We start from the raw sequence: 19,831 nt of genomic DNA, 5'->3' as shown, positions 1-19,831 counted from the left end.
AATTTTTTACAATTTTTTAAGGTCCGGGGTAAGGAAAATTCGAGAAAATTCGAGAAAATTTTTCGACTCAAATATTGTCAGGCGAGACCGGGATTCGAATAACCATGAACTGCCAATACCAACTCTGCTTACCGATTTTCCGTAGACCCCATAGTTTAGGAGAAATTTGAATTCGAAATTTTTGGAAAAAACCGTAAAAATTCAATCTCTCTACAAAAATCGTTATATCTCCTAAACTATTCGTCGCAAACCCCTCAAATAAAAACTTTCGTGATCTACGAGACCAGATCAATATGATAGAAAATGTGGTATATTATTACCAAGGAGGAACTTTTAATTTTTTACAATTTTTCAAGGTCCGGGGTAAGGAAAATTCGAGAAAATTCGAGAAAATTTTTCGACTCAAATATTGTCAGGCGAGAGTGGGATTCGAATAACCATGAACTGCCAATACCAACTCTGCTTACCTATTTTCCGTAGTCTCCATAGTTTAGGAGAAATTTGAATTCGAAATTTTTGGAAAAAACCGTAAAAATTCAATCTCTCTACAAAAATCGTTATATCTCCTAAACTATTCGTCGCAGACCCCTCATATAAAAACTTTCGTGATCTACGTGAACAGATCAATAGAAAAAGAGGTATATTATCACCAAGAAGGAACTTTTAATTTTTTACAATTTTTTAAGGTCCGGGGTAAGGAAAATTCGAGAAAATTTTTCGACTCAAATATTGTTAGGCGAGAGTGGGATTCGAATAACCATGAACTGCCAATACCAACTCTGCTTACCTATTTTCCGTAGTCTCCATAGTTTAGGAGAAATTTGAATTCGAAATTTTTGGAAAAAACCGTAAAAATTCAATCTCTCTACAAAAATCGTTATATCTCCTAAACTATTCGTCGCAAACCCCTCAAATAAAAACTTTCGTGATCTACGTGACCAGATCAATAGAAAAAGAGGTATATTATTACCAAGAAGGAACTTTTAATTTTTTACAATTTTTTAAGGTCCGGGGTAAGGAAAATTCGAGAAAATTCTTCGACTCAAATATTGTCATTCGTGAGTGGAATTCGAATAATCATGAACTGCCAATACCAACTCTGCTTACCTATTTTCCGTAGTCCCCATAGTTTCGGAGAAATTTGAAGTCGAAATTTTTGGAATTCAATCTCTCTATAAAAATCGTTATATCTCCTAAACTATTCGTCGCAGACCCCTCATATAAATACTTCGTGATCTACGTGAACAGATCAATAGAAAAAGAGGTATATTATCACCAAGAAGGAACTTTTAATTTTTTACAATTTTTTAAGGTCCGGGGTAAGGAAAATTCGAGAAAATTCAATCTCTCTACAAAAATCGTTATATCTCCTAAACTATCCTTCGCAGACCCCTCAAATAAAAACTTTCGTGATCTACGTGAACAGATCAATAGAAAAAGAGGTATTTTATTACCAAGAAAGATCTTTTAATTTTTTACAATTTTTCAAGGTCCAGGGTAAGGAAAATTCGAGAAAATTCAATCTCTCTATAAAAATCGTTATATCTCCTAAACTATTCGTCGCAGACTCCTCAAATAAAAACTTTCGTGATCTACGTGAATAGATCAATAGAAAAAGAGGTATATTATTACCAAGAAGGAACTTTTAATTTTTTACAATTTTTTAAGGTCCGGGGTAAGGAAAATTCGAGAAAATTCTTCGACTCAAATATTGTCATTCGTGAGTGGAATTCGAATAATCATGAACTGCCAATACCAACTCTGCTTACCTATTTTCCGTAGTCCCCATAGTTTAGGAGAAATTTGAATTCGAAATTTTTGGAAAAAACCGTAAAAATTCAATCTCTCTACTAAAATCGTTATATCTCCTAAACTATTCGTCGCAGACCCCTCATATGAAAACTTTCGTGATCTACGTGACCAGATCAATAGAAAAAGAGGTATATTATTACCAAGAAGGAACTTTTAATTTTTTACAATTTTTCAAGGTCCGGGGTAAGAAAAATTCGAGGAAATTCTTCGACTCAAATATTGTCATTCGTGAGTGGAATTCGAATAATCATGAACTGCCAATACCAACTCTGCTTACCGATTTTCCGTAGTCCCCATAGTTTAGGAGAAATTTGAAGTCGAAATTTTTGGAAAAAACCGTAAAAATTCAATCTCTCTATAAAAATCGTTATATCTCCTAAACTATTCGTCGCAGACCCCTCATATAAAAACTTTCGTGATCTACGTGAACAGATCGATAGAAAAAGAGGTATATTATCACCAAGAAGGAACTTTTAATTTTTTACAATTTTTTAAGGTCCGGGGTAAGGAAAATTCGAGAAAATTCTTCGACTCAAATATTGTCATTCGTGAGTGGAATTCGAATAATCATGAACTGCCAATACCAACTCTGCTTACCTATTTTCCGTAGTCCCCATAGTTTTGGAGAAATTTGAATTCGAAATTTTTGGAAAAAACCGTAAAAATTCAATCTCTCTACAAAAATCGTTATATCTCCTAAACTATTCGTCGCAAACCCCTCAAATAAAAACTTTCGTGATCTACGTGACCAGATCAATAGAAAAAGAGGTATATTATTACCAAGAAGGAACTTTTATTTTTTTACAATTTTTTAAGGTGTAAGGAAAATTCGAGAAAATTCAATCTCTCTACAAAAATCGTTATATCTCCTAAACTTTTCGTCGCAGACCCCTCAAATAAAAACTTTCGTGATCTAAGTGAACAGATCAATAGAAAAAGAGGTTTTTTATTACCAAAAAAGATCTTTTGATTTTTTACAATTTTTCAAGGTCCGGGGTAAGGAAAATTCGAGAAAATTCAATCTCTCTATAACGAACGTTATATCTCCTAAACTATTCGTCGCAGACTCCTCAAATAAAAAAAAAACTTTCGTGATCTACATGACCAGATCAATAGAAAAAGAGGTATATTATTACCAAGAAGGAACTTTTAATTTTTTACAATTTTTCAAGGTCCGGGGAAAGAAAAATTCGAGAAAATTCTTCGACTCAAATATTGTCATTCGTGAGTGGAATTCGAATAATCATGAACTGCCAATACCAACTCTGCTTACCGATTTTCCGTAGTCCCCATAGTTTTGGAGAAATTTGAATTCGAAATTTTTGGAAAAAACCGTAAAAATTCAATCTCTCTACAAAAATCGTTATATCTCCTAAACTATTCGTCGCAAACCCCTCAAATAAAAACTTTCGTGATCTACGTGACCAGATCAATAGAAAAAGAGGTATATTATTACCAAGAAGGAACTTTTATTTTTTTACAATTTTTTAAGGTGTAAGGAAAATTCGAGAAAATTCAATCTCTCTACAAAAATCGTTATATCTCCTAAACTTTTCGTCGCAGACCCCTCAAATAAAAACTTTCGTGATCTTCTAGGACTCGGATGTCACGCAGGTAGCTATAGCTTCCACGTGGTAAGGTCAATTGCTGCTAAAACCACAATTGGACGGCTGACTTATGTAGTTGATTTCATTTTTTGTTATTTCCTTCAATGTTTCTCACTCTAACACTCTTTATCGTATTGCAGAGGAACGAAAACTTGACACACGTGTCTAAGGAAACCACTTTGGTATAAGGAAGTGTTCTTATTCTCTTTTTTTTTGTTTAATGAACAATTATTCAAGTAAGCCATTTCACATTGTTGATTTTCTTGGACTCGGATATCACGCAGGTAGCTATAATCTCCCACGTTGTAAGGTCAATTGGTGCTGTAACCACAATTGGACGGCTGACTTTTTTTGTTGATTTCATTTGTTTGTTATTTCCTTCAATGTTTCTTACTCTAACACTTTTTATCGTATTGCAGAGGGAGGAAAGCTAGACCCACGTGTCTGAGGAAACCACTTTGGTATAAGGGACTGTTCTTATTCCCTTTTTTTTCGTTTAATGAACAATTGTTCAAGTAAGCCATTCCACATTGTTGATTTTCTTGGACTCGGATGTCACGCAGGTAGCTATAATCTCCCACGTGGTAAGGTCAATTGCTGCTGTAAACACAATTGGACGGCCATCTTCTGTTGTTGATTTCATTTGTTTGTTATTTCCTTAAATGTTTCTTACTCTTTTATCGTATTGCAGAGGGACGAAAGCTTGACACACGTGTCTAAGAAAACCGCTCTGCTTTGGGAGATTGTGCTTATTCTCTTTTTCTTCATTTAACGAACAATTCCAAGTAAGCCATTCCAAAATGTTGTTTTTCTTGTACTCGGATGTCACGCAGGTAGCTATAATCATCCAACGTGTTAAGTTCAATTGCTGCTGTAACCAAAAATGGACGGCTTACTTCTGTTGTTGATTTCATTTGATTAATATTTCCTTCAATGTTGCTCATTCTAACACTTTTTATCTTATTGCACAGGGACGAAAGCTAGACACACGTGTCGAGGGAAACCACATTGGTGTAAAGGACTGTTCTTATTTCCTTCTTTTTGTTCAATTATCAATTATCCAAGTAAGCCATTCCACATTGTTGTTCTTCTTGGACTCGGATGTCACGCAGGTAGCTATAGCTTCCACGTGGTAAGGTCAATTGCTGCTGTAACCACAATTGGACGGCTGACTTCTGTAGTTGATTTCATTTGTTTGTTATTTCCTTCAATGTTTCTCACTCTAACACTCTTTATCGTATTGCAGAGGAACGAAAACTTGACACACGTGTCTAAGGAAACCACTTTGGTATAAGGAAGTGCTCTTATTCTCTTTTTTTTTGTTTAATGAACAATTATTCAAGTAAGCCATTTCACATTGTTGATTTTCTTGGACTCGGATATCACGCAGGTAACTATAATCTCCCACGTTGTAAGGTCAATTGCTGCTGTAACCACAATTGGACGGCTGACTTCTGTTGTTGATTTCATTTGTTTGTTATTTCCTTCAATGTTTCTCACTCTAACACTCTTTATCGTATTGCAGAGGAACGAAAACTTGACACACGTGTCTAAGGAAACCACTTTGGTATAAGGGACTGTTTGTATTTCTTTTTTTTTTGGTTCAATGAACAATTGTTCAAGTAAGCCATTCCACATTGTTGATTTTCTTGGACTCGGATATCACGCAGGTAGCTATAATCTCCCACGTTGTAAGGTCAATTGCTGCTGTAACCACAATTGGACGGCTGACTTCTGTTGTTGATTTCATTTGTTTGTTATTTCCTTCAATGTTTCTCACACTAACACTTTTTGTCGTATTGCAGAGGGACGAAAGCTTGACACACGTGTCTAAGGAAACCACATTGGTATAAAGGACTGTTCTTATTCTCTTCTTTTTGTTTAATGAACAATTATCCAAGTAAGCCGTTTCACATTGTTGATTTTCTTGGACTCCGATGTCACGCAGCTAGCTATAATCTCCACGTGGTAAGGTCAATTGCTGCTGTAACCACAATTGGACGGCTGACTTCTGTTGTTGATTTCATTTGTTTGTTATTTCCTTCAATGTTTCTCACTCTTTTATCGTATTGCAGAGGGACGAAAGCTTGACACACGTGTCTAAAGAAACCACTTTGGTATACGGGACTGTTTTATTACTTTTTTTTTTTGTTTAATGAACAATTGTTCAAGTAAGCCATTCCACATTGTTGATTTTCTTGGACTCGGATGTCACGCAGGTAGCTATGATCTCCCACGTGGTAAGGTCAATTGCTGCTGAAAACACAATTGGACGGCTATCTTCTGTTGTTGATTTCATTTGTTTGTTATTTCCTTCAATGTTTCTTACTCTAACACTCTTTATCGTATTGCAGAGGAACGAAAACTTGACACACGTGTCTAAGGAAACCACTTTGGTATAAGGGACTGTTCATATTTCCTTATTTTTTGTTTAATGAACAATTATTCAAGTGAGCCATTTCACATTGTTGATTCTCTTGGACTCCGATGTCACGCAGGTAGCTATAATCTCCCACATGGTAAGGTCAATTGCTGCTGTAACCACAATTGGACGGCTGAATTCTGCTGTTGATTTCATTTGTTTGTTATTTCCCTCAATGTTTCTTACTCTAACACTTTTTATCGTATTGCAGAGGGAGGAAAGCTAGACACACGTGTCTGAGGAAACCACTTTGGTATAAAGGACTGTTCTTATTCTTTTTTTTTTGTTTAATGAACAATTGTTCAAGTAAGCCATTCCACATTGTTGATTTTCTTGGACTCGGATGTCTCGCAGGTGGCTATGATCTCCCACGTGGTAAGGTCAATTGCTGCTGTAAACACAAATGGACGGCTGACTTCTGTTGTTGATTTCATTTGTTTGTTATTTCCTTCAATGTTTCTTAATCTAACACTTTTTATCGTATTGCAGAGGGAGGAAAGCTAGACCCACGTGTCTGAGGAAACCACTTTGGTATAAGGGACTGTTCTTATTCCCTTTTTTTTTTGTTTAATGAACAATTGTTCAAGTAAACCATTCCACATTGTTGATTTTCTTGGACTCGGATGTCACGCAGGTAGCTATAATCTCCCACGTGGTAAGGTCAATTGCTGCTGTGAACACAATTGGACGGCTATCTTCTGTTGTTGATTTCATTTGTTTGTTATTTCCTTCAATGTTTCTTACTCTAACACTCTTTATCGTATTGCAGAGGAACGAAAACTTGACACACGTGTCTAAGGAAACCACTTTGGTATAAGGGACTGTTCTTATTCCCTTTTTTTTTGTTTAATGAACAATTATTCAAGTGAGCCATTTCACATTGTTGATTTTCTTGGACTCCGATGTCACGCAGGTAGCTATAATCTCCCACATGGTAAGGTCAATTGCTGCTGTAACCACAATTGGACGGCTGAATTCTGCTGTTGATTTCATTTGTTTGTTATTTCCTTCAATGTTTCTCATTCTAACACTTTTCATCGTATTGCACAGGGACGAAAGCTTGACACACGAGTCTAAAGAAACCACATTGGTATAAGGGACTGTTCTTATTCCCTTCTTTTTGTTTAATGAACAATTATCCAAGTAAGCCATTCGACATTGTTGTTTTTCTTGGACTTGGATGTCACGCAGGTAGCTATAGCTCCCACGTGGTAAGGTCAATTGCTGGTGCAACCACAATTGGACGGCTGACTTCTGTTGTTGATTTCATTTGTTTGTTATTTCCCTCCATGTTTCTTACTCTAACACTTTTTATCGTATTGCAGAGGGAGGAAAGCTAGACACACGTGTCTGAGGAAACCACTTTGGTATAATGGACTGTTCTTATTCCCTTTTTTTTTGTTTAATGAACAATTGTTCAAGTAAGCCATTCCACATTGTTGATTTTCTTGGACTCGGATGTCACGCAGGTAGCTATAATCTCCCACGTGGTAAGGTCAATTGCTGCTGTAAACACAATTGGTTGGCTGACTTCTGTTGTTGATTTCATTTGTTTGTTATTTCCTTCAATGTTTCTTACTCTAACACTTTTTATCGTATTGCAGAGGGAGGAAAGCTAGACCCACGTGTCTGAGGAAACCACTTTGGTATAAGGGACTGTTCTTATTCCCTTTTTTTTCGTTTAATGAACAATTGTTCAAGTAAGCCATTCCACATTGTTGATTTTCTTGGACTCGGATGTCACGCAGGTAGCTATAATCTCCCACGTGGTAAGGTCAAATGCTGCTGTGAACACAATTGGACGGCTTTCTTCTGTTGTTGATTTCATTTGTTTGTTATTTCCTTCAATGTTTCTTACTCTTTTATCGTATTGCAGAGGGACGAAAGCTTGACACACGTGTCTAAGAAAACCGCTCTGCTTTGGGAGATTGTGCTTATTCCCTTTTTCTTCATTTAACGAACAATTCCAAGTAAGCCATTCCACAATGTTGTTTTTCTTGGACTCGGATGTCACGCAGGTAGCTATAATCTCCCGTGTGTTAAGGTCAATTGCTGCTGTAACCACAAATGGACGGCTCACTTCTGTTGTTGATTTCATTTGATTAATATTTCCTTCAATGTTGCTTATTCTAACACTTTTTATCTTATTGCACAGGGACGAAAGCTAGACACACGTGTCGAAGGAAACCACATTGGTATAAAGGACTGTTCTTATTTCCTTCTTTTTGTTTAATGAACAATTATCCAAGTAAGCCATTCCACATTGTTGTTCTTCTAGGACTCGGATGTCACGCAGGTAGCTATAGCTTCCACGTGGTAAGGTCAATTGCTACTAAAACCACAATTGGACGGCTGACTTCTGTAGTTGATTTCATTTGTTTGTTATTTCCTTCAATGTTTCTCACTCTAACACTCTTTATCGTATTGCAGAGGATCGAAAACTTGACACACGTGTCTAAGGAAACCACTTTGGTATAAGGAAGTGTTCTTATTCCCTTTTTTTTTGTTTATTGAACAATTATTCAAGTGAGCCATTTCACATTGTTGATTTTCTTGGACTCCGATGTCACGCAGGTAGCTATAATCTCCCACATGGTATGGTCAATTGCTGCTGTGACCACAATTGGACGGCTGAATTCTGCTGTTGATTTCATTTGTTTGTTATTTCCTTCAATGTTTCTCATTCTAACACTTTTCATCGTATTGCACAGATACGAAAGCTTGACACACGAGTCTAAGGAAACCACATTGGTATAAGGGACTGTTCTTATTCCCTTCTTTTTGTTTGATGAACAATTATCCAAGTAAGCCATTCGACATTGTTGTATTTTTTGGACTTGGATGTCACGCAGGTAGCTATAGCTCCCACGTTGTAAGGTCAATAGCTGCTGTAACCACAATTGGACGGCTGACTTCTGTTGTTGATTTCATTTGTTTGTTATTTCCTTCAATGTTTCTCACACTAACACTTTTTGTCGTATTGCAGAGGGACGAAAGCTTGACACACGTGTCTAAGGAAACCACATTGGTATAAAGGACTGTTCTTAATCGCTTCTTTCTGTTTAATGAACAATTATCCAAGTAAGCCGTTTCACATTGTTGATTTTCTTGGACTCCGATGTCACGCAGGTAGCTATAATCTCCCACGTGGTAAGGTCAATTGCTGCTGTAACCACAATTGGACGGCTGACTTCTGTTGTTGATTTCATTTGTTTGTTATTTCCTTCAATGTTTCTCACTCTTTTATCGTATTGCAGAGGGACGAAAGCTTGACACACGTGTCTAAAGAAACCACTTTGGTATACGGGACTGTTCTTATTCCTTTTTTTTTGTTTAATGAACAATTGTTCAAGTAAGCCATTCAACATTGTTGATTTTCTTGGACTCGGATGTCACACAGGTAGCTATAATCTCCCACGTTGTAAGGTCAATTGCTGCTGTAAACACAAATGGACGGCTGACTTCTGTTGTTGATTTCATTTGATTGTTATTTCCTTCAATGTTGCTTATTCTAACACTTTTTATCTTATTGCACAGGGACGAAAGCTTGACACACGTGTCTAAGGAAACCACATTGGTATAAGGGACTGTTCTTATTCTCTTTTTTTTTGTTTAATGAACAATTATTCAAGTAAGCCATTTCACATTGTTGATTTTCTTGGACTCGGATATCACGCAGGTAGCTATAATCTCCCACGTTGTAAGGTCAATTGGTGCTGTAACCACAATTGGACGGCTGACTTTTTTTGTTGATTTCATTTGTTTGTTATTTCCTTCAATGTTTCTTACTCTAACACTTTTTATCGTATTGCAGAGGGAGGAAAGCTAGACCCACGTGTCTGAGGAAACCACTTTGGTATAAGGGACTGTTCTTATTCCCTTTTTTTTCGTTTAATGAACAATTGTTCAAGTAAGCCATTCCACATTGTTGATTTTCTTGGACTCGGATGTCACGCAGGTAGCTATAATCTCCCACGTGGTAAGGTCAATTGCTGCTGTAAACACAATTGGACGGCCATCTTCTGTTGTTGATTTCATTTGTTTGTTATTTCCTTAAATGTTTCTTACTCTTTTATCGTATTGCAGAGGGACGAAAGCTTGACACACGTGTCTAAGAAAACCGCTCTGCTTTGGGAGATTGTGCTTATTCTCTTTTTCTTCATTTAACGAACAATTCCAAGTAAGCCATTCCAAAATGTTGTTTTTCTTGTACTCGGATGTCACGCAGGTAGCTATAATCATCCAACGTGTTAAGTTCAATTGCTGCTGTAACCAAAAATGGACGGCTTACTTCTGTTGTTGATTTCATTTGATTAATATTTCCTTCAATGTTGCTCATTCTAACACTTTTTATCTTATTGCACAGGGACGAAAGCTAGACACACGTGTCGAGGGAAACCACATTGGTGTAAAGGACTGTTCTTATTCCCTTCTTTTTGTTCAATTATCAATTATCCAAGTAAGCCATTCCACATTGTTGTTCTTCTTGGACTCGGATGTCACGCAGGTAGCTATAGCTTCCACGTGGTAAGGTCAATTGCTGCTGTAACCACAATTGGACGGCTGACTTCTGTTGTTGATTTCATTTGTTTGTTATTTCCTTCAATGTTTCTCACTCTAACACTCTTTATCGTATTGCAGAGGAACGAAAACTTGACACACGTGTCTAAGGAAACCACTTTGGTATAAGGAAGTGCTCTTATTCTCTTTTTTTTTGTTTAATGAACAATTATTCAAGTAAGCCATTTCACATTGTTGATTTTCTTGGACTCGGATATCACGCAGGTAACTATAATCTCCCACGTTGTAAGGTCAATTGCTGCTGTAACCACAATTGGACGGCTGACTTCTGTTGTTGATTTCATTTGTTTGTTATTTCCTTCAATGTTTCTCACTCTAACACTCTTTATCGTATTGCAGAGGAACGAAAACTTGACACACGTGTCTAAGGAAACCACTTTGGTATAAGGGACTGTTTGTATTTCTTTTTTTTTTGGTTCAATGAACAATTGTTCAAGTAAGCCATTCCACATTGTTGATTTTCTTGGACTCGGATATCACGCAGGTAGCTATAATCTCCCACGTGGTAAGGTCAATTGCTGCTGTAACCACAATTGGACGGCTGACTTCTGTTGTTGATTTCATTTGTTTGTTATTTCCTTCAATGTTTCTCACACTAACACTTTTTGTCGTATTGCAGAGGGACGAAAGCTTGACACACGTGTCTAAGGAAACCACATTGGTATAAAGGACTGTTCTTATTCTCTTCTTTTTGTTTAATGAACAATTATCCAAGTAAGCCGTTTCACATTGTTGATTTTCTTGGACTCCGATGTCACGCAGCTAGCTATAATCTCCACGTGGTAAGGTCAATTGCTGCTGTAACCACAATTGGACGGCTGACTTCTGTTGTTGATTTCATTTGTTTGTTATTTCCTTCAATGTTTCTCACTCTTTTATCGTATTGCAGAGGGACGAAAGCTTGACACACGTGTCTAAAGAAACCACTTTGGTATACGGGACTGTTTTATTACTTTTTTTTTTTGTTTAATGAACAATTGTTCAAGTAAGCCATTCCACATTGTTGATTTTCTTGGACTCGGATGTCACGCAGGTAGCTATGATCTCCCACGTGGTAAGGTCAATTGCTGCTGAAAACACAATTGGACGGCTATCTTCTGTTGTTGATTTCATTTGTTTGTTATTTCCTTCAATGTTTCTTACTCTAACACTCTTTATCGTATTGCAGAGGAACGAAAACTTGACACACGTGTCTAAGGAAACCACTTTGGTATAAGGGACTGTTCATATTTCCTTATTTTTTGTTTAATGAACAATTATTCAAGTGAGCCATTTCACATTGTTGATTCTCTTGGACTCCGATGTCACGCAGGTAGCTATAATCTCCCACATGGTAAGGTCAATTGCTGCTGTAACCACAATTGGACGGCTGAATTCTGCTGTTGATTTCATTTGTTTGTTATTTCCCTCAATGTTTCTTACTCTAACACTTTTTATCGTATTGCAGAGGGAGGAAAGCTAGACACACGTGTCTGAGGAAACCACTTTGGTATAAAGGACTGTTCTTATTCTTTTTTTTTTGTTTAATGAACAATTGTTCAAGTAAGCCATTCCACATTGTTGATTTTCTTGGACTCGGATGTCTCGCAGGTGGCTATGATCTCCCACGTGGTAAGGTCAATTGCTGCTGTAAACACAAATGGACGGCTGACTTCTGTTGTTGATTTCATTTGTTTGTTATTTCCTTCAATGTTTCTTAATCTAACACTTTTTATCGTATTGCAGAGGGAGGAAAGCTAGACCCACGTGTCTGAGGAAACCACTTTGGTATAAGGGACTGTTCTTATTCCCTTTTTTTTTTGTTTAATGAACAATTGTTCAAGTAAACCATTCCACATTGTTGATTTTCTTGGACTCGGATGTCACGCAGGTAGCTATAATCTCCCACGTGGTAAGGTCAATTGCTGCTGTGAACACAATTGGACGGCTATCTTCTGTTGTTGATTTCATTTGTTTGTTATTTCCTTCAATGTTTCTTACTCTAACACTCTTTATCGTATTGCAGAGGAACGAAAACTTGACACACGTGTCTAAGGAAACCACTTTGGTATAAGGGACTGTTCTTATTCCCTTTTTTTTTGTTTAATGAACAATTATTCAAGTGAGCCATTTCACATTGTTGATTTTCTTGGACTCCGATGTCACGCAGGTAGCTATAATCTCCCACGTGGTAAGGTCAATTGCTGCTGTAACCACAATTGGACGGCTGACTTCTGTTGTTGATTTCATTTGTTTGTTATTTCCTTCAATGTTTCTCACTCTTTTATCGTATTGCAGAGGGACGAAAGCTTGACACACGTGTCTAAAGAAACCACTTTGGTATACGGGACTGTTCTTATTCCTTTTTTTTTGTTTAATGAACAATTGTTCAAGTAAGCCATTCAACATTGTTGATTTTCTTGGACTCGGATGTCACACAGGTAGCTATAATCTCCCACGTTGTAAGGTCAATTGCTGCTGTAAACACAAATGGACGGCTGACTTCTGTTGTTGATTTCATTTGATTGTTATTTCCTTCAATGTTGCTTATTCTAACACTTTTTATCTTATTGCACAGGGACGAAAGCTTGACACACGTGTCTAAGGAAACCACATTGGTATAAGGGACTGTTCTTATTCCCTTCTTCTTGTTTAATGAACAATTCCAAGTAAGCCATTCCACATTGTTGTTTTTCTTGGACTCGGATATCACGCAGGTAGCTATAGCTCGCACGTGGTAAGGTCAATTGCTGCTGTAACCACAATTGGACGGCTGACTTCTGTTGTTGATTTCCTTTGTGTGTTATTTCTCTCAATGTTTCTTTCTCTAACACTTTTTATCTTATTGCACAGGGACGAAAGCTTGACACACGTGTCTAAGGAAACCACATTGGAATAAGGGACTGTTCTTATTCCCTTCTTCTTGTTTAATGAACAATTGTTCAAGCAAGCCATTCCACATTGTTGTTTTTCTTGGACTCGGATGTCACGCAGGTAGCTATAGCTCCCACGTGGTAAGGTCAATTGCTGCTGTAACCACAATTGGACTCCTGACTTCTGTTGTTGATTTCATTTGTTTGATATTTCCTTCAATGTTTCTTACTCTAACACTTTTTATCGTATTGCAGAGGGACGGAAGCTAGACACACTTGTCGAAGGAAACAACATTGGTATAAAGGACTGTTCTTATTCCGTTCTTTTGGTTTAATGAGCAATTATCCAAGTAAGCCATTCCACATTGTTGTTCTTCTAGGACTCGGATGTCACGCAGATAGCTATAGCTTCCACGTGGTAAGGTCAATTGCTGCTAAAACCACAATTGGACGGCTGACTTCTGTAGTTGATTTCATTTGTTTGTTATTTCCTTCAATGTTTCTTATTCTAACACTTTTTATCGTATTGCAGAGGGAGGAAAGCTAGACACACGTGTCTGAGGAAACCACTTTGGTATAAAGGACTGTTCTTTTTCCTTTTTATTTTGTTCAATGAACAATTGTTCAAGTAAGCCATTCCACATTGTTGATTTTCTTGGACTCCGATGTCACGCAGGTAGCTATAATCTCCCACATGGTAAGGTCAATTGCTGCTGTAACCACAATTGGACGGCTGAATTCTGCTGTTGATTTCATTTGTTTGTTATTTCTTTCAATGTTTCTCATTCTAACACTTTTCATCGTATTGCACAGGGACGAAAGCTTGACACACGAGTCTAAGGAAACTACATTGGTATAAGGGACTGTTCTTATTCCCCCTGTTGTTGATTTCATTTGTTTGTTATTTCCTTCAATGTTTCTCATACTAACACTTTTTGTCGTATTGCAGAGGGACGAAAGCTTGACACACGTGTCTAAGGAAACCACATTGGTATAAAGGACTGTTCTTATTCCCTTCTTTTTGTTTAATGAACAATTATCCAAGTAAGCCGTTTCACATTGTTGATTTTCTTGGATTCCGATGTCACGCAGGTAGCTATAATCTCCCACATGGTAAGATCAATTGCTGCTGTAACCACAATTGGACGGCTGACTTCTGTTGTTGATTTCATTTGTTTGTTATTTCCTTCAATGTTTCTTACTCTAACACTTTTGATCGTATTGCAGAGGGACGAAAGCTTGACACACGTGTCTAAGGAAACCACATTGGTAAAAGGGACTGTTCTTATTCCCTTTTTTCTTTTTTATGAACAATTATCCAAGTGAGCCATTCCACATTGTTGATTTTCTTGGACTCGGATGTCACGCAGATAGCTATAATCTCCCACGTGGTGAGGTCAATTGTTGCTGTAACCACAATTGGACGGCTGTCTTCTGTTGTTGATTTCATTTGTTTGTTATTTCCTTCAATGTTTCTCATTATAATAACACTTTTCATCGTATTGCACAGGAACGAAAGCATGACACACGTGTCTAAGGAAACCACATTGGTATAAGGGACTGTTCTTATTCCCCTCTTTTCGTTTAATGAACAATTATCCAAGTAAGCCATTCGACATTGTTGTTTTTCTTGGACTTCGATGTCACGCAGGTAGCTATAGCTCCCACGTGGTAAGGTCAATTGCTGCTAAAACCACAATTGGAAGGCTGACTTCTGTTGTTGATTCCATTTTTTTGTTATTTCCTTCAATGTTTCTCACTCTAACACTCTTTATCGTATTGCAGAGGCACGAAAGCTTGACACACGTGTCTAAGGAAACCACATTGGTATAAAGGACTGTTCTTATTCCCTTTTTTTTGTTTAATGGACAATTATCCAAGTAAGCCATTCCACATTGTTGTTCTTTTTGGACTCGGATGTCACGCAGGTAGTAGCTATAGCTTCCACGTGGTGAGTTCAATTGCTGCTAAAACCACAATTGGACGGCTGACTTCTGTTGTTGATTTCATTTGTTTGTTATTTCCTTCAATGTTTCTCACTCTTACACTTTCAATCGTATTGCAGAGGCACGAAAGCTTGACACACGTGTCCAAGGAAACCACATTGGTATAAAGGACTGTTCTTATTCCCTTCCTTTTGTTTAATGAACAATTATCCAAGTAAGCCATTCCACATTGTTGATTTTCATGGACTCGGATGTCACGCAAGTAGCTATATTCTCCCACGTTATAAGTTCAATTGCTGCTGTAACCACAATTGGACGGATGAATTCTGTTGTTGATTTCATTTGTTTGTTAATTCCTTCAATGTTTCTCATTATAATAACACTTTTCATCGTATTGCACAGGGACGAAAGCATGACACACGTGTCTAAGGAAACCACATTGGTATAAGGGACTGTTCTTATTCCCATCTTTTTGTTTAATGAACAATTATCCAAGTAAGCCATTCGACTTGTTGTTTTTCTTGGACTTGGATGTGACGCAGGTAGCTATAGCTCCAATGTGGTAAGGTCAATTGCTGCTAAAACCACAATTAGAAGGCTGACTTCTGTTGTTGATTCCATTTGTTTGTTATTTCCTTCAATGTTTCTCACTCTAACACTCTTTATCGTATTGCAGAGGCACGAAAGCTTGACACACGTGTCTGAGGAAACCACATTTGTATGAAGGACTGTTCTTATTCCCTTCTCTTTGTTTAATGAACAATTATCCAAGTAAGCCGTTTCACATTGTTGATTTTCTTGGACTCCGATGTCACGCAGGTAGCTATAATCTCCCACATGGTAAGGTCAATTGCTGCTGTAACCACAATTGGATGGCTGAATTCTGTTGTTGATTTCATTTATTTGTTATTTCCTTCAATGTTTCTTACTCTAACCCTCTTTATCGTATTGCACAGGGACGAAAGCTTGACACACGTGTTTAAGGAAACCACTTTGGTATAAGCGACTGTTCTTATTTCTTTTTTTTTTGTTTGATGAAAAATTGTTCAAGTAAGCCATTCCACATTGTTGATTTTCTTGGAATCGGATGTCACACTGGTAGCTATAATATCCCACGTTGTAAGGTCAATTGCTGCTGTAACCACAATTGAACGGCTGAATTCTGTTGTTGATTTCATTTGTTTGTTATTTCCTTCAATGTTTCTCACACTCACACTTTTTGTCGTATTGCAGAGGGACGAAAGCTTGACACACGTGTCTAAGGAAACAACATTGGTATAAGGGACTGTTCTTATTTCCTTCTTTTTGTTTAATGAACAATTATCCAAGTAAGCCATTCGACATTGTTGTTTTTCTTGGACTTGGATGTCACGCAGGTAGCTATAGCTCCCACGTGGTAAGGTCAATTGCTGCTGTAACGACATATGGACGGCTGACTTCTGTTGTTGATTTCATTTGTTTGTTATTTCCTTCAATGTTTCTTACTCTAACACTTTTGATCGTATTGCAGAGGGACGAAAGCTTGACACACGTGTCTAAGGAAACCACATTGGTAAAAGGGACTGTTCTTATTCCCTTTTTTCTTTTTTATGAACAATTATCCAAGTGAGCCATTCCACATTGTTGATTTTCTTGGACTCGGATGTCACGCAGATAGCTATAATCTCCCACGTGGTGAGGTCAATTGTTGCTGTAACCACAATTGGACGGCTGTCTTCTGTTGTTGATTTCATTTGTTTGTTATTTCCCTCAATGTTTCTTACTCTAACACTTTTTATCGTATTGCAGAGGGACGAAAGCTTGACACACGTGTCTAAAGAAACCACTTTGGTATAAGGGACTGTTCTTATTCCCTTCTTTTTGTTTAATGAACAATTATCCAAGTAAGCCGTTTCACATTGTTGATTTTCTTGGATTCCGATGTCACGCAGGTAGCTATAATCTCCCACATGGTAAGATCAATTGCTGCTGTAACCACAATTGGACGGCTGACTTCTGTTGTTGATTTCATTTGTTTGTTATTTCCTTCAATGTTTCTTACTCTAACACTTTTGATCGTATTGCAGAGGGACGAAAGCTTGACACACGTGTCTAAGGAAACCACATTGGTAAAAGGGACTGTTCTTATTCCCTTTTTTCTTTTTTATGAACAATTATCCAAGTGAGCCATTCCACATTGTTGATTTTCTTGGACTCGGATGTCACGCAGATAGCTATAATCTCCCACGTGGTGAGGTCAATTGTTGCTGTAACCACAATTGGACGGCTGTCTTCTGTTGTTGATTTCATTTGTTTGTTATTTCCTTCAATGTTTCTCATTATAATAACACTTTTCATCGTATTGCACAGGAACGAAAGCATGACACACGTGTCTAAGGAAACCACATTGGTATAAGGGACTGTTCTTATTCCCCTCTTTTCGTTTAATGAACAATTATCCAAGTAAGCCATTCGACATTGTTGTTTTTCTTGGACTTCGATGTCACGCAGGTAGCTATAGCTCCCACGTGGTAAGGTCAATTGCTGCTAAAACCACAATTGGAAGGCTGACTTCTGTTGTTGATTCCATTTTTTTGTTATTTCCTTCAATGTTTCTCACTCTAACACTCTTTATCGTATTGCAGAGGCACGAAAGCTTGACACACGTGTCTAAGGAAACCACATTGGTATAAAGGACTGTTCTTATTCCCTTTTTTTTGTTTAATGGACAATTATCCAAGTAAGCCATTCCACATTGTTGTTCTTTTTGGACTCGGATGTCACGCAGGTAGTAGCTATAGCTTCCACGTGGTGAGGTCAATTGCTGCTAAAACCACAATTGGACGGCTGACTTCTGTTGTTGATTTCACACTCTTACACTTTCAATCGTATTGCAGAGGCACGAAAGCTTGACACACGTGTCCAAGGAAACCACATTGGTATAAAGGACTGTTCTTATTCCCTTCCTTTTGTTTAATGAACAATTATCTAAGTAAGCCATTCCACATTGTTGATTTTCATGGACTCGGATGTCACGCAGATAGCTATAATCTCCCACGTGGTGAGGTCAATTGTTGCTGTAACCACAATTGGACGGCTGTCTTCTGTTGTTGATTTCATTTGTTTGTTATTTCCTTCAATGTTTCTCATTATAATAACACTTTTCATCGTATTGCACAGGAACGAAAGCATGACACACGTGTCTAAGGAAACCACATTGGTATAAGGGACTGTTCTTATTCCCCTCTTTTCGTTTAATGAACAATTATCCAAGTAAGCCATTCGACATTGTTGTTTTTCTTGGACTTCGATGTCACGCAGGTAGCTATAGCTCCCACGTGGTAAGGTCAATTGCTGCTAAAACCACAATTGGAAGGCTGACTTCTGTTGTTGATTCCATTTTTTTGTTATTTCCTTCAATGTTTCTCACTCTAACACTCTTTATCGTATTGCAGAGGCACGAAAGCTTGACACACGTGTCTAAGGAAACCACATTGGTATAAAGGACTGTTCTTATTCCCTTTTTTTTGTTTAATGGACAATTATCCAAGTAAGCCATTCCACATTGTTGTTCTTTTTGGACTCGGATGTCACGCAGGTAGTAGCTATAGCTTCCACGTGGTGAGGTCAATTGCTGCTAAAACCACAATTGGACGGCTGACTTCTGTTGTTGATTTCATTTGTTTGTTATTTCCTTCAATGTTTCTCACTCTTACACTTTCAATCGTATTGCAGAGGCACGAAAGCTTGACACACGTGTCCAAGGAAACCACATTGGTATAAAGGACTGTTCTTATTCCCTTCCTTTTGTTTAATGAACAATTATCTAAGTAAGCCATTCCACATTGTTGATTTTCATGGACTCGGATGTCACGCAAGTAGCTATATTCTCCCACGTTATAAGGTCAATTGCTGCTGTAACCACAATTGGACGGATGAATTCTGTTGTTGATTTCATTTGTTTGTTAATTCCTTCAATGTTTCTCATTATAATAACACTTTTCATCGTATTGCACAGGGACGAAAGCATGACACACGTGTCTAAGGAAACCACATTGGTATGAGGGACTGTTCTTATTCCCATCTTTTTGTTTAATGAACAATTATCCAAGTAAGCCATTCGACTTGTTGTTTTTCTTGGACTTGGATGTGACGCAGGTAGCTATAGCTCCAATGTGGTAAGGTCAATTGCTGCTAAAACCACAATTAGAAGGCTGACTTCTGTTGTTGATTCCATTTGTTTGTTATTTCCTTCAATGTTTCTCACTCTAACACTCTTTATCGTATTGCAGAGGCACGAAAGCTTGACACACGTGTCTGAGGAAACCACATTTGTATGAAGGACTGTTCTTATTCCCTTCTCTTTGTTTAATGAACAATTATCCAAGTAAGCCGTTTCACATTGTTGATTTTCTTGGACTCCGATGTCACGCAGGTAGCTATAATCTCCCACATGGTAAGGTCAATTGCTGCTGTAACCACAATTGGATGGCTGAATTCTGTTGTTGATTTCATTTATTTGTTATTTCCCTCAATGTTTCTTACTCTAACCCTGTTTATCGTATTGCACAGGGACGAAAGCTTGACACACGTGTTTAAGGAAACCACTTTGGTATAAGCGACTGTTCTTAT

Source organism: Harmonia axyridis, chromosome 4 (assembly GCF_914767665.1).
Source record: "Harmonia axyridis chromosome 4, icHarAxyr1.1, whole genome shotgun sequence".
Classification (NCBI taxonomy): Eukaryota; Metazoa; Arthropoda; class Insecta; order Coleoptera; family Coccinellidae; genus Harmonia; species Harmonia axyridis.
This window is presented reverse-complemented; position numbering follows the sequence as displayed.